At 43.5% G+C, this 11,843-nt stretch overlaps 1 long non-coding RNA gene across 5 annotated transcripts in view; it reads left to right on the top strand.

Annotated features, from left to right (window-relative positions):
- LOC125755196 (uncharacterized) overlaps positions 1-11,843 on the top strand; it is a 28,514-nt gene that overhangs the window by 2,767 nt on the left and 13,904 nt on the right. For 2 of the 5 annotated variants that reach the window (XR_007411047.1, XR_007411046.1), the window contains exon 2: positions 6,207-6,325. The exons of 2 other annotated variants lie outside the window; for them this stretch is intronic. This is a non-coding gene — a long non-coding RNA (uncharacterized LOC125755196). Of the gene's footprint in view, positions 1-6,206; positions 6,326-7,197; positions 7,312-11,843 lie in introns of all 5 variants that reach the window. One more of the 5 variants, XR_007411045.1, reaches the window with a different exon arrangement.

The raw sequence follows: 11,843 nt of genomic DNA, 5'->3' as shown, positions 1-11,843 counted from the left end.
AGATGTAAATAAATCCCTGCTGCTTGTGACACGGCTACACCACATAAACGTGATGTTGAGCCAAAGAACCAGACACAAAAGAGCACATAATGTAGGTTTCCATCTATATAAAGTTAAAAACAAGCAAAACTAATATATGGTATGAGAAGCCAGGATGATGGTAGACTCATGAAGGAAGGATTTATGAAGTAATGATTGGAAGAATACCACAGGGCTTCTGGGGTGCTGGGATTGTCCTAATTCTTTATCTAGTGGCACATACATAGATGTGTTCACTATGTGATCATTCTTTGCACTGTACACTTTCATGCATTTTTCCATATGTATATGAGTTTAATTTATTTTATAAAAAGATATTTATTTTTTTAGAGAGACTCTGTGTGTGTGTGTGTGTGTGTGTGTGTGTGAGGTGGAGAGCAGGAGAGGGAATCTGAAACATTTTAAAAGATTTTTAAAATACTCATTAGGACCTTAAGGTGACATAAATAGAAGTATAAGCCAGTTGAGAATGAGAAAATACAGATAACAGTAGGAAAGTTAATTGTTGCTTAGTTCGAGGGACATATGGGTTTGAAATGGCAGGTTAAAATGGGAAAGGTTAGTGATAAGCCTAGTGATGAAATAGCAGGAACAAGATGTAAAGTATGAGAGAGAGTGGCAGGTGGATCAAGGTCTGAGAGGAAGGGAGAAGGTGAGGGTACAAGATTGGCTTCAAAAGAGAACTTTATTTGAAGGGGAAAAAAGGAGATGAGAATGGGTATGGAGCTGACTGATTTGGTAGATAGGAAAGTTGAAAGTTACAAGATGGAACAAGAGGCCTCAGTTTCTGCTAAGAGAATGTCCTCCCCACCCCACCCCCACCCCCGCTTTTCTTCCTTTAACTGTCATTCCCCACATTATTCCACAGATTATTCTTCCAGAGTCTGGCTGTAGAGTGGAAGAATATGACATGAGCCTTTCTTTCTTGAAGATCTTGAAAGGAAGCTCCCAAATGAGTTTTGTTCAGGGAGGTAGAGTGATAGAAGGATATTGCCAAAGACAGAACTTAAAAGCAAAGTATCACTGCTTTTGGGGTCTGCAGTGGGGTCCTCTCCTGGATACTTCTCTGCCTACCCTCACACCTGCCCCTATGCTCCAGGGGCCAGCTGACCTGACTGCAGTGGAAATGCTCTGGAGTCCAGCCTTGCCTCCATATTCACATATTCTAGAATGATCAATGTTTATTACACTCCAGGGGGAATGAGGATACATGCACAGGATATGATATTGCCCTTTGGCACAAAGACACCAAAACAACAACAAAATCAAAAACCTGTCCGGAGGATGGGCTTTCTGGTACAGAATAACATTATCAATAGTCCTGTACAATTCCTCTTCATAGCTTGAGATGAGCAGCTCAACTATCTAGCCTTCAGACTATCTTGGAGTCTTGGCTTCTGATCTCCTGTGATAAATGACTTGGATGACAACCAACCATCTGTCAGGAAAAAGCAATGGTGGCCAGGATTTGTAAAGGACATCTGAATAATGGAAACAAAGATGACCTTTGATTTACAGCAAAGAGCTTCTGGAGCCAGTGTTCTCAAACTGCTCTCTTTTAGACAAGTCTGTGCTCTATATTTGTATAACCTTGACCAGACCTTGACCCTTTCCCATTTAAATCAGATCTTCCTGTTAGCCTCAATCACACCATTTCCTTTGTTTCTGTAAAAGCACTTATTCGTAGTTACATATATATTTCTGAGATTATTTAACTACTTTCTCCTTTTCTAGAGTTTTCCCAAGAGGCATCAGTTTTGTCTCTTTTGCTTGACTCTGTGGGTGCACACGAGGTAGTCAGTAAATATTTGAGTGAATAAATGAATGGATGACTCCAAGGGTAGTCTGCCCTAACCTTTTGTCTCTAAGGAGACAGGAAATTGCTGGAAGCATGTTTGTTCTGGGTTCTACTCAGGGCAAACACTCAGGTTGCTTAACACCCATTCTGCCTTTATCTTGGCTGGCAATCTTTGGCTAAAGTTGTATCACGTGGGCGGAATCTGATCCTTGAAGTCCAAGTTTCCTCTCTCGAGCTTCATTTATAGTGGGCATGCAACTCAGCTCTGACTAGTAAGGAGCTATCTATTCTAGTCGGGGGGCAATCTGCTGGGGATATCTGGTACAAGTTTCTCTAGAAGGGATGGTATTTTTCTGCCTCTGGACATCACTGGGTTTGGACATGACAGGAGCTGCTGAGATGAAGCCAGCACTTGCGCAGAACGAGGCCAACATGCTCTCAGAGTAAGGGGGCAGGTGCCAGGGGTGGCTGGCAGGAGCTGGCAGCTGCCTCAGCTCTGCACTTCTTACCCGAGGTAATAGTTCTCACAGAAAGGGGGTGAGCTTTCTAAATACATTTTACATGGCATACAACACAAATACACATGCATGTAATATACAAAAAACATAAAACTTTCACAGGACAATACCACTCCTACTCTGTGCAAGGTATTTCTCCTTTTTTCTTCCAGTCCACTATTGCATTTTTTAAAAGAAATAATTGAGTGGGGCACCTGGGTGGCTCAGTTGGATAAGGGTCCAGCTCTTGATTTCAGCTCAGGTCATGATCTCAGGGTTATGGGATCATTCAGCCCCTGTCAGGCTCTCCGCTCAGCCGGGAGTCTGCTTCAGATTCTCTCCCTCCCTCTCCCTTTGCCCCTCCCCACCCCTGTGAGCTCTCGCTCGCTCTCTCTCTCTAGAAATAAATAAATGAATAAATAAATAAATATTAAAAGCTATAATTGAGGCACCCTAAAATGATTACACCACTCCCCCAAAATGTGTGTGACTATGCTTTAAAAATTTGGGGCTTTTCTGGTACTTTTTCTGCAAATTCTATAGTCAGACTACCTGGGTTGGTATCCCAGCTCTGCCAGTTACTAGCTTTGTTAAATTAGACATGTTTCTTAACCTCTCTGTGATTTAGTTTTCTTCTATCTGGTAGGAATAAGAATGGTACCTACTTCCTAGGGTTGTTTAAAGGATTTAATGAGTTAATACATGTAAAACACTTGGAATGGGCAACCATTGGGAAGTCTGAACAGAAAACTGGCACTATCTCACAAAGATAAATAAGGCATGGTCCCTGTCCTTACAGAGTTTACATTCCTATGGAAAAGATATTTTAATGCAAAAGTACTGGGATTAAGAAAAATACGCAGCTATCTAGGGCCATGAAGGAGAAACGTGCATTCCAGCCCAAGAAATTAAGTCTGATCTCCAGGAGGTAGGATTGTGAGATAAAAGTGAATTTGGAAAATTCTATTTACTGGAAAAATACAATAATTTTTAGAGTAATTTCAGGTATACAAAAATCAAAAGGAAAGTACAATACAGAGAATTCCTATGTATGCCCTCACCTTCACCCTCATAGTTTTCCCTATTATTAACATCTTGCCTTTGCGTGCTACATTTGTTGTGACAAGCCAATACTGATACACTGTTATTCACTGGTGTCCATAGTTCACTTTAGAGTTCACTGTTTGTCTCATACATTCTGTGGATTCCGCAAACCTAGAGTAACATGTATTCATCATCACAGTATCAAGTGGAATTTCACTGCCCTAAAAGCCCCCTGTGCCCTACCTATTCGTTCCTCTCTCCCTCCCTTGAAGTCCCTGGCAACCACTGATTCTTTTGTTGTCTCCATAGTTTTGCCTTTTCCAGAATTTCATAGAATTGGAACCATACAGTATGTAGACTTTTCAGATTGGCTTCTTTCACTTAGCAATGTCTACTTACTTAAAAAAAAAAAAACTTTCTAAATACAGAATACATTCAAAAGAAGAGCGAACAGAATTTGAGAGTTTCGTTTTGGCACTATTCAGGGCTTTGAGCAACTGATAAACATGACCAATTTTCTTACAAGCAACTACTTTATAGTATTTGTTGAATAAATATGAATAAATTCCCAGCAGTACGACTGCAACATTAACGCATGCTCAACATGTATCTGTTGAACTGAACTATAGTCCTAAATCCTTGATTATACTTAGGAAATTCCCAGTTCTTCCTGGCCATTCATTCATTAGGAACAGACCACTCTTCGTGGATTGAACTTTTTCTATATGTAGGCACTACACTAAGCATTTGATAGACATCAAATCAGCTTTACCAATAATCCTTCGAGTTAGGCATTACTATTCCAGCTTTATAGATGAAGAAACACTCTCAGAAATGTTAAGTAACTTGCCAAAGTCACAAAGCAGATAGAGTGCATCTTTCGTTTATACTCAGATGAACCTTATTTCCAGGTTCTTGGGGTGGAGGGGGGCACTACTGATGAGTATACACCAGCAGTTGTCGTAGAGTCTTCTGTGAAAGCCCAGTACTCAAAGCCTTCTCTGATGCCCTCAAACAGATACCTATGTGGTGATACTCAGGCCAGTCAGCTCATTGCTCCCAGTGTGCCCTATCTTCCACACTGAGGAATTCCCCAAACTATATATATTTTTTAATAATAAATTTATTTTTTATTGGTGTTCAATTTGCCAACATACAGAATAACACCCAGTGCTGATCTCGTCAAGTGCCCCCCTCAGTGCCCGTCACCCATTCACCCCCACCCCCTGCCCTCCTCCCCTTCCACCACCCCTAGTTCATTTCCCAGAGTTAGGAGTCTTTATGTTCTGTCTCCCTTTCTGATATTTCCTACCTACCCCAAACTATATATGAGGACTTTTTTTTTTTTTTTTTTGTCATTGTTTCCTACATGGAACAGAGGCTCATCATAATAGGTGTCACTGCTACTGGCAGTCCTTGAGATGTAAATGACAGCTCCAGAGATAAGGCAGATATATAGTTCTGTAATGCCAGGGAAATTAGCCCATTGTTCACCATTGTAGGAGCAAAGAAGGGCACTCAAAGATCAGGGAGGGCTTTGTAATTCATCAAAGATCATTAGACATTTCCACCTACAATTAGATATGAGAAATACCTGATCTTCTCCACTGCTTCCAACTTCTGATCCAATAAGCACCACCTTCCCAAGCAGGTGGACAAGCCTTGTAAATCAAACATATCCGCCTGCCAAACGTGGTATAAGCAGACAGAGCATAACCAAAGCAGCATCGCGAAGACAAATTACTTTACCTGAATGAACACAATTTATAAAGGTACTGATCCTGATTCATTTCTTTACGGTCTCCCTGCTTCTTTGTGCAATTTCCCAGAACTACATATTTTTCACATCTGACCAAGTGAAACTTAAAAACCACCTTGGTGTCATGATGGCAGTAACAGACATTTCAGAGTCAGGGCTTGGTCTGAGACTCTGGATGGGGAAACAAGGCTTATGCAACAATTCCAAGATCATCCTAGATGAGCCCTACATTAATAAGCCGAACCCTTCTTATAGTAATAAAGTCTTCTCAATCCTACACCTTTGTCATCTATACCTGCATCTTCTACCACTGTTTTGATTTTTTGAGTGGTAACCTTTTTTTTTTTTTTAAGATTTTATTTATTTATTCATGAGAGACTCACAGAGAGAGGCAGAGACACAGGCAGAGGGAGAAGCAGGCTCCCTGCGGGGGAGGCATGGGGGGCATGATGTGGGACTCGATCCCAGGACCCCAGGATCACGCCCTGAGCTGAAAGCAGACGCTCAAGTGCTGAGCCACCCAGGTGCCCAGAATAGTAACCCTTTCACCAAAATGTCTTCGGCATGAACTCTAATTGACTAATTTGAATCCAAATTCAGCTTTTCTTTATCTGAATTGCAGTGAAATATTTCTATTGTCTGCGTGAATTCCACACCTCTTTGATCCCCTACAACTCACTTGTCTCATTAACCACCATATTCTGGTCATTTACTGACAGAAGAAACCTAGAATCGTCGAGTCAGAAGGAAGTGTATCCGAGGCATTCTTGTGCTCCAGGCTGTCCCTGTCATGTGCTGGCACCTCTGCTGACATGGTCTCCACAATGGGAAGATCCCCGCCTTGAGAAAATGAGAGTCTTCCAGTTCCTGGCCTTCCCAGCAGGGGCAGGGGGTGGGGTGTAGTGGTGTGGGGGTGTAGGGAAGTCTAGTCACCACACAACTAGTTAGTGGCTGTCAGGATCAGAACCTAAGATGGCTCTGTCCAAGCCCTTGTGTTCAGCCTAGTGAAGGGATCTGAGGAAGAACTAACTACCTTCTATCCTTTCCCTTTTATTCACTTAATGAGCAGAGACAGGAGCACGTAGCACTGCCCTACGACATGGAAATCAGTATATATTTGTTCACTGACTGATGAATGACATCGACACCCAGCTGTCCACGTTCACCCTCATTACAAAACCCAAGAAGGTATGACCTCCATGCCCCCACAATTCCCCCTCCTCTTCCCCTGCCCAGCCCAGGAAGAAGCTGTGCTGAACAATGGTGGCCATGGCCATTGTGGGGGAAGCTAAGGAAATGATGAAAGGCTTTGAAAGACAAGCATGTGAAGAAAGGAGGAAGTGAGGGGGGAGAGTCACGGTGGAGAGGGATGAGGAGGGAAGAGAGGAACGTGGTTGGGTAGAGAGGCTGGGGGCAGGACTGGAATCATCCACAACCATGGCCCCCCACCAGGGTCTGAGAGACTGCCCTCTTCTCTTCCCTTTCGCTCCTGCAGAGAATATCATTCCACCTTATGTCCTGGTCATACTTAAAGAGATGATGTGCATAGATGTGTGTACGGACTGATGTACACACTCACATAGGTACCTACGGGTCTATTTACCTATATGCCTCCAGTTGACACCTGTTCCAAAACTGGACTCTACTGAATACAGCCACTCAAACTCGGTGCCCTTGGGAGCTTGCACACTTGAAATTAGACACCGACTCAAGGGTAACGGTTAGCCTCAGACTTGGCAGGTGCCCTTACCAGACCTAAGAGCTGAGAAGGGCTAAGCCCACTTCCTCATTTCTCCTCTTCCCAGCTCGCCTCAGTTGTCACTCTAACACCTCTTCCTGCAGCTGTCCTTTGCTGAGCGTCTCCTGTATCCCAGGCCCGCTGCCATAGATTGAGTCGCGCAAACCCGAACTCAGCCCCAAGAAGGCACCGTTTCAGCTCTCAGAGTTTTCACACCCAACAGAACCTGTGGGCTACTTGCAAAGGCCAGGGGAGACTTTAGTTGTGAAAATGCTCTGAATAAGCTGTATCTGAGCTAATATTATGCTGTGTTGTACTTCAGTGTTGTATATAACAGAGCTCATGAGGGAGCTTACCGCTGAGAGGAAGCAGAATGTAACAGCACTTGGCACCTTCTGGACTGCATGACAAGTGGGAGGTCTGAACAGCAATCCAGGTGTGAATACATGGGAGACCACGAGCATCAGGTTCCCAGGGTGAATGGGGTTATGAAATGAAAGCTGCTTTCTTTTGCTTTTGCTTTATCATTTTTGCTTTTTGTGACACACCAAAAAAACAAAACAAAACAAAACAAAACACACAACAACAAACAACCCCAAAGGAAACCAAATTCAGATTGCTACTTATTCTCAAGGGGCCCAGATACCTGTTCCCTGCTTATCAGGAAATTAAAAGTATCGGTTGCCCTAGTAACAGAGGCCTGGCTGCTGGAGACCTGGGGGGTGGAAGGTAGGGCTAACGTTGTTTACCAGCATGTTCTGGGGAAGGAGGTGGAACCGTCACCCACAGCACTAACCAGAGGAAACTGCCTGTTCCCCAAGGTTGTCACAAAGCTTCCTGCCAGAGCCTCTGACTTTACAACTGAGGTGGGCCGTCACCTCAAAGTCTTTCCATAAATGTAGACAGGAGGGTTTGAGAGTGACCAAGCACTTGCCGCCTCCCTGTTTGGACCCCAGCTCCTTCATGCTGGCTGGGGTGGGGTTGCAGGTGGAGACAGCACCAGGCTTTTGTTTGGTTCTGGGTTTGGGTTTGTTTTTTTCAGGCCTTTGAATTTCTGTGTTTAAACCCTGGGTCTCCTGTGGGAAAGCTATGGGATTCCTTCCCTGTAACAGGCAGGCAGGCTATAATGTCCACCAGCTGAGGGTCACGGAACTGTCTTTCCCATCCATCTTCATTTTCCCCTTCCCTTTTGGGTTCCCGGGATCCCTTTACCCCTCCTCTTGCATGGCTGGCCGAAATTCAAAACTCTTTTTTATTTGGCAAAGCAATTTTGCTTAATTTGTGTCATGTGTGGTTCTCTAAACCAAATCCTGGGACATAATTTTTTAGAATCAAGTGCTAGGCAAGTGCTTTGCTGACAACAATGACGAAAGTTCCCTAAAAGTGATTCTGCCTCCAGCTTTAATATAATATAACGCATCCCCACCCCTCCTTGGCTATACTGGTTCTTTACTCTGCATTCCCTTGTTTCTCAAGATAACCTTCAACAAATGAGACAGACAGTTCAACAGGACAATAGACCTGTCCTACCCTCTTCTATAGACTTCATGAATCTCCAGTGCATTGCTCCCCTCACAGGCCGGGTTTTTTTTTTTTTTTTTTTTAATTTAAATTCGATTTGCCAACATACAGTATAACACCTGGTGCTCATCACATCATGTGCCCTCCTCAGTGCCCATCACCCAGTCACCCCATCCTCCCACCCCCCTCTCCTTCTGCAACCCTTTGTTTCCCAGAGTTAAGAGTCTCTCATGGTTTGTTTCCCTCCCTAATTTTTCCCACTCAGTTCCCCCCTTCCCTTATGGTCCCTTTCACTATTTCTTATATTCCACATGAGTGAAACCATATGATGATTATCCTTCACTTACTTCACTCAACATAATACCCTCCAGTTCCATCCATGTCGAAGTAAATGGTGGGTATTTGTCATTTCTAATGGCTGAGTAATATTCCACTGTATACATAGACCACATTTTCTTCATCCATTCATCATTCGATGGACACCGAGGCTCCTCCCACAGTTTGGCTATTGTGGACTTTGCTGCTGTGAACATCGGGGTGCAGGTGTCCTGGCATTTCACTGCATCTGTATCTTTGGGGTAAATCCCCAGCAGGGTAATTGCTGGGTCATAAGGTAGCTAGCTCTATTTTGAACTTCTTGAGGAACCTCCACACTGTTTTCCAGAGTGGCTGTACCAGCTGGATGTAGCTTGTAGGAAAGCTTTTGCTTTCTTGGGTAAAAAGAGACATGCTCAACTGGCAGGGCGCCTTGGCCATTTCTTATTTCCTGAAATACTGATAGTATGCCTGGAAGTACAGCAGCCACCTTGGGACCATGAGGCACAAGAACAAGGGTAAAGAAACAATCTGTTAAAATATGGTTTAATAGAAGGATAGCAAGAGCCTGGGATACTATGGCAACCTTGAGTAGTGGACCAACCTGGGACTAACCAGTAATGTGAAATGAATAGGCCTCCATTTGTTTATGTCATTGGGCCTTTTGTTATGCACACTTAAATGCAGTCCTAACTGATACATAGTTTTTGCTCTTAAGAAATAGTCAGTGGCTCAGTGTATACGACTTGACATCACTCTTCATTGTAAATCCAGGACATGAAAAAATCCTGTCTGCTCTACCACCAAATACATCCAAGGAGGTGCCTGGCTGGCTCAGTGGGTAGAGCATGCAATGCTTGATCTTGGGGTCATGAGTTCAAGCTCCACATTGAGTGTAGAGCTTACTTAAAAAAAAAAACAAAAAAAAAAAACTAAAAAATACATCCCAGATTTCAACCATTTCTCTTGCCCTACTATTAACCTAGATTAAGCCACCATCATTTCTCACTCAGAATATTGCTGGCACTCTGCTGTCTGTTCTCCACAGAAGCCAGGGTGGTTACACTCAAAGGTAAATCAGATGGGATTACTTCTACCATCAAAACTCTCCGGTGTTGTCAGGTTACCCCGAGTAGAGGCCAAAATCCTTAAAGGACCTACAGGACACCTGCACGATTTAGCTCCTATTTTTTTGTCATTTTGTTTGGTTTCTATTACTCTGCTTTGCTATTTTCTTCTCCAGAATCTCATCTACTTCTATGCTCATCCAGTGAATTTTTCATTTTGAGTATTTCATTTTTCAGCTCTTGAGCTTCCCTTTTTTTCTTGGTTTTTCTCTTCAATTGTACTCACGATTCCCTTACATCCTTGAACATACTCATGAAAGCGGCTGCGAGGCCCTTGTGTGTTAATCTCTGTCACTTCTAGGCCTGTTTCTAGACAGAAGTTTTTCCCCTGATTCTGAGTCACATTTCCTGTTTTGTTAGCATATATAATAATTATCATTGGATGTCGGATGCTCTAACTATTGTGTCGACGCATGTTTAGAGTATGTGGGCAGGCAGTTCATTTACTTACAGATTGACTGGAGCATTTTGCAGCTCATGTTTCAGCTTTGTCAGGGAAGGGCTGGAGTTGTCTTCAAGGGCCAGTGTGTCCTTTACAAGCATTGAGCTTTCTGAGATATCAGTTTAATTTCCTCGCTGCTTAACCAACATTTTCCACTCTGGCCAGTCTGACAGAGAGAGAGAGAGAGAGGAAGAAAGAGAGGGAGGGAGGGAGGGAGGAAGGAAGGAAGGAAGGAAGGAAGGAAGGAAGGAAGAGAAAGAAAGATAGGAAAAAAGAAAGAAAGAGAGAGAGAAAGAGAGAGAGCGCGTGAGCACACAAGCAGGAGGAACAGCAGGCATCTGGAGAAGCAGGCTCCCCATGGAGCAGGGAGCCCGATTTGGTGCTTGATCCCAGGACCCTGGGATCACAACCTGAGCTGAAGGCAGACACTTAACCCACGAGCCACCCAGGCATCCTGCCCTGGTGTTTGTTCAGTTTTCAGCTGTCTGATGGCGAGTTGGTTTGTTTGTTTTTATCATTGTTGTCTATTGTTCTGGAGCTACACCCTGTGTACATACAGCTTTGCATTCAGCAGAAGATCCAAGGGAGGACCACACAGGTTTCTGAAGCTCTTTTCTTGGATTGCTCTGTCAGCTCTGGTATTCCATAGCACAATTTCATACAGCTCCAACAGCTCAGTGAGACTTCCAGACTCTTCAGTTTCCCCTCCCTTGTGTTGCAGTCTGAAATTATCCCAAAGCAGAAATCTGGGGTCGCAGTGGGGATCACCTCATCTGTTTTCCTTCACTCAGAGCTCACAATCCTGCAAAATGTGTTGCCTAACATCTGAAAACATGGTTTCGTATATTTAATCTAGATTTCTAGTTATGGCATGAGGTTACTCAGTTGTAACAGGAAGTGGGCACAAACATTTCTTTTTTTTAATGATTTTTTTAAAATTTCATTTTGCCATTTTTACCTTCACATGACATGATTTATAATGATGCTGAGAAGGGAGGTGAAGGTGGCAACAGCTCTTTGGAATATGGTTATAGCTCAAGTGGATTTAAAAGTTATGAAGAGCAGAGTGACTCAGAGCACTGGTCCCCAGGTCCTTCCTGCACAGCAACCACCAAAAGCAAGTATGTGTTCAGGCTGTGTAGAAGACAGAGTATCTCATGTTTGTTTCCTTTTTCAAGTTTTTGTTGAGATTCTAGTTAGTTAACATATATGGTTAGTTGTTGGTTTCAGGTATAGAATTTAGTGATTCATCACTTACATATAACACCCAGTGCTCATCACAAGTACCCTCCTTAATACCCATTGCCCATCTAGCTCATCTCCCACTCACCTTCCATCAACCCTCAGTTCGCTGTCTGTCATTAAGAGTCTCTGATGGTTTGATTCCCTCTTTATTTTCCTTCCCTTATGTTCATTTGTTTTGATGAGTGACTATCTCAGGTTCCCTCCAGGGTCCTGGCCCCCCTCTTCTACAGCATGAGCCCCTGATAATGGTTTCCTTCTCACCTGTTGCTGGCTCCCTTTCCTCCTTCCTCCCCCAATTCTCAATTCTGCAAGTGTAGC

The sequence above is a fragment of the Canis lupus genome, chromosome 6 (assembly GCF_003254725.2).
Source record: "Canis lupus dingo isolate Sandy chromosome 6, ASM325472v2, whole genome shotgun sequence".
NCBI classification, from domain to species: Eukaryota; Metazoa; Chordata; class Mammalia; order Carnivora; family Canidae; genus Canis; species Canis lupus.
Note: the sequence above shows the minus strand (reverse complement) of the source record. Positions and strands in the feature narration are given on the sequence as shown.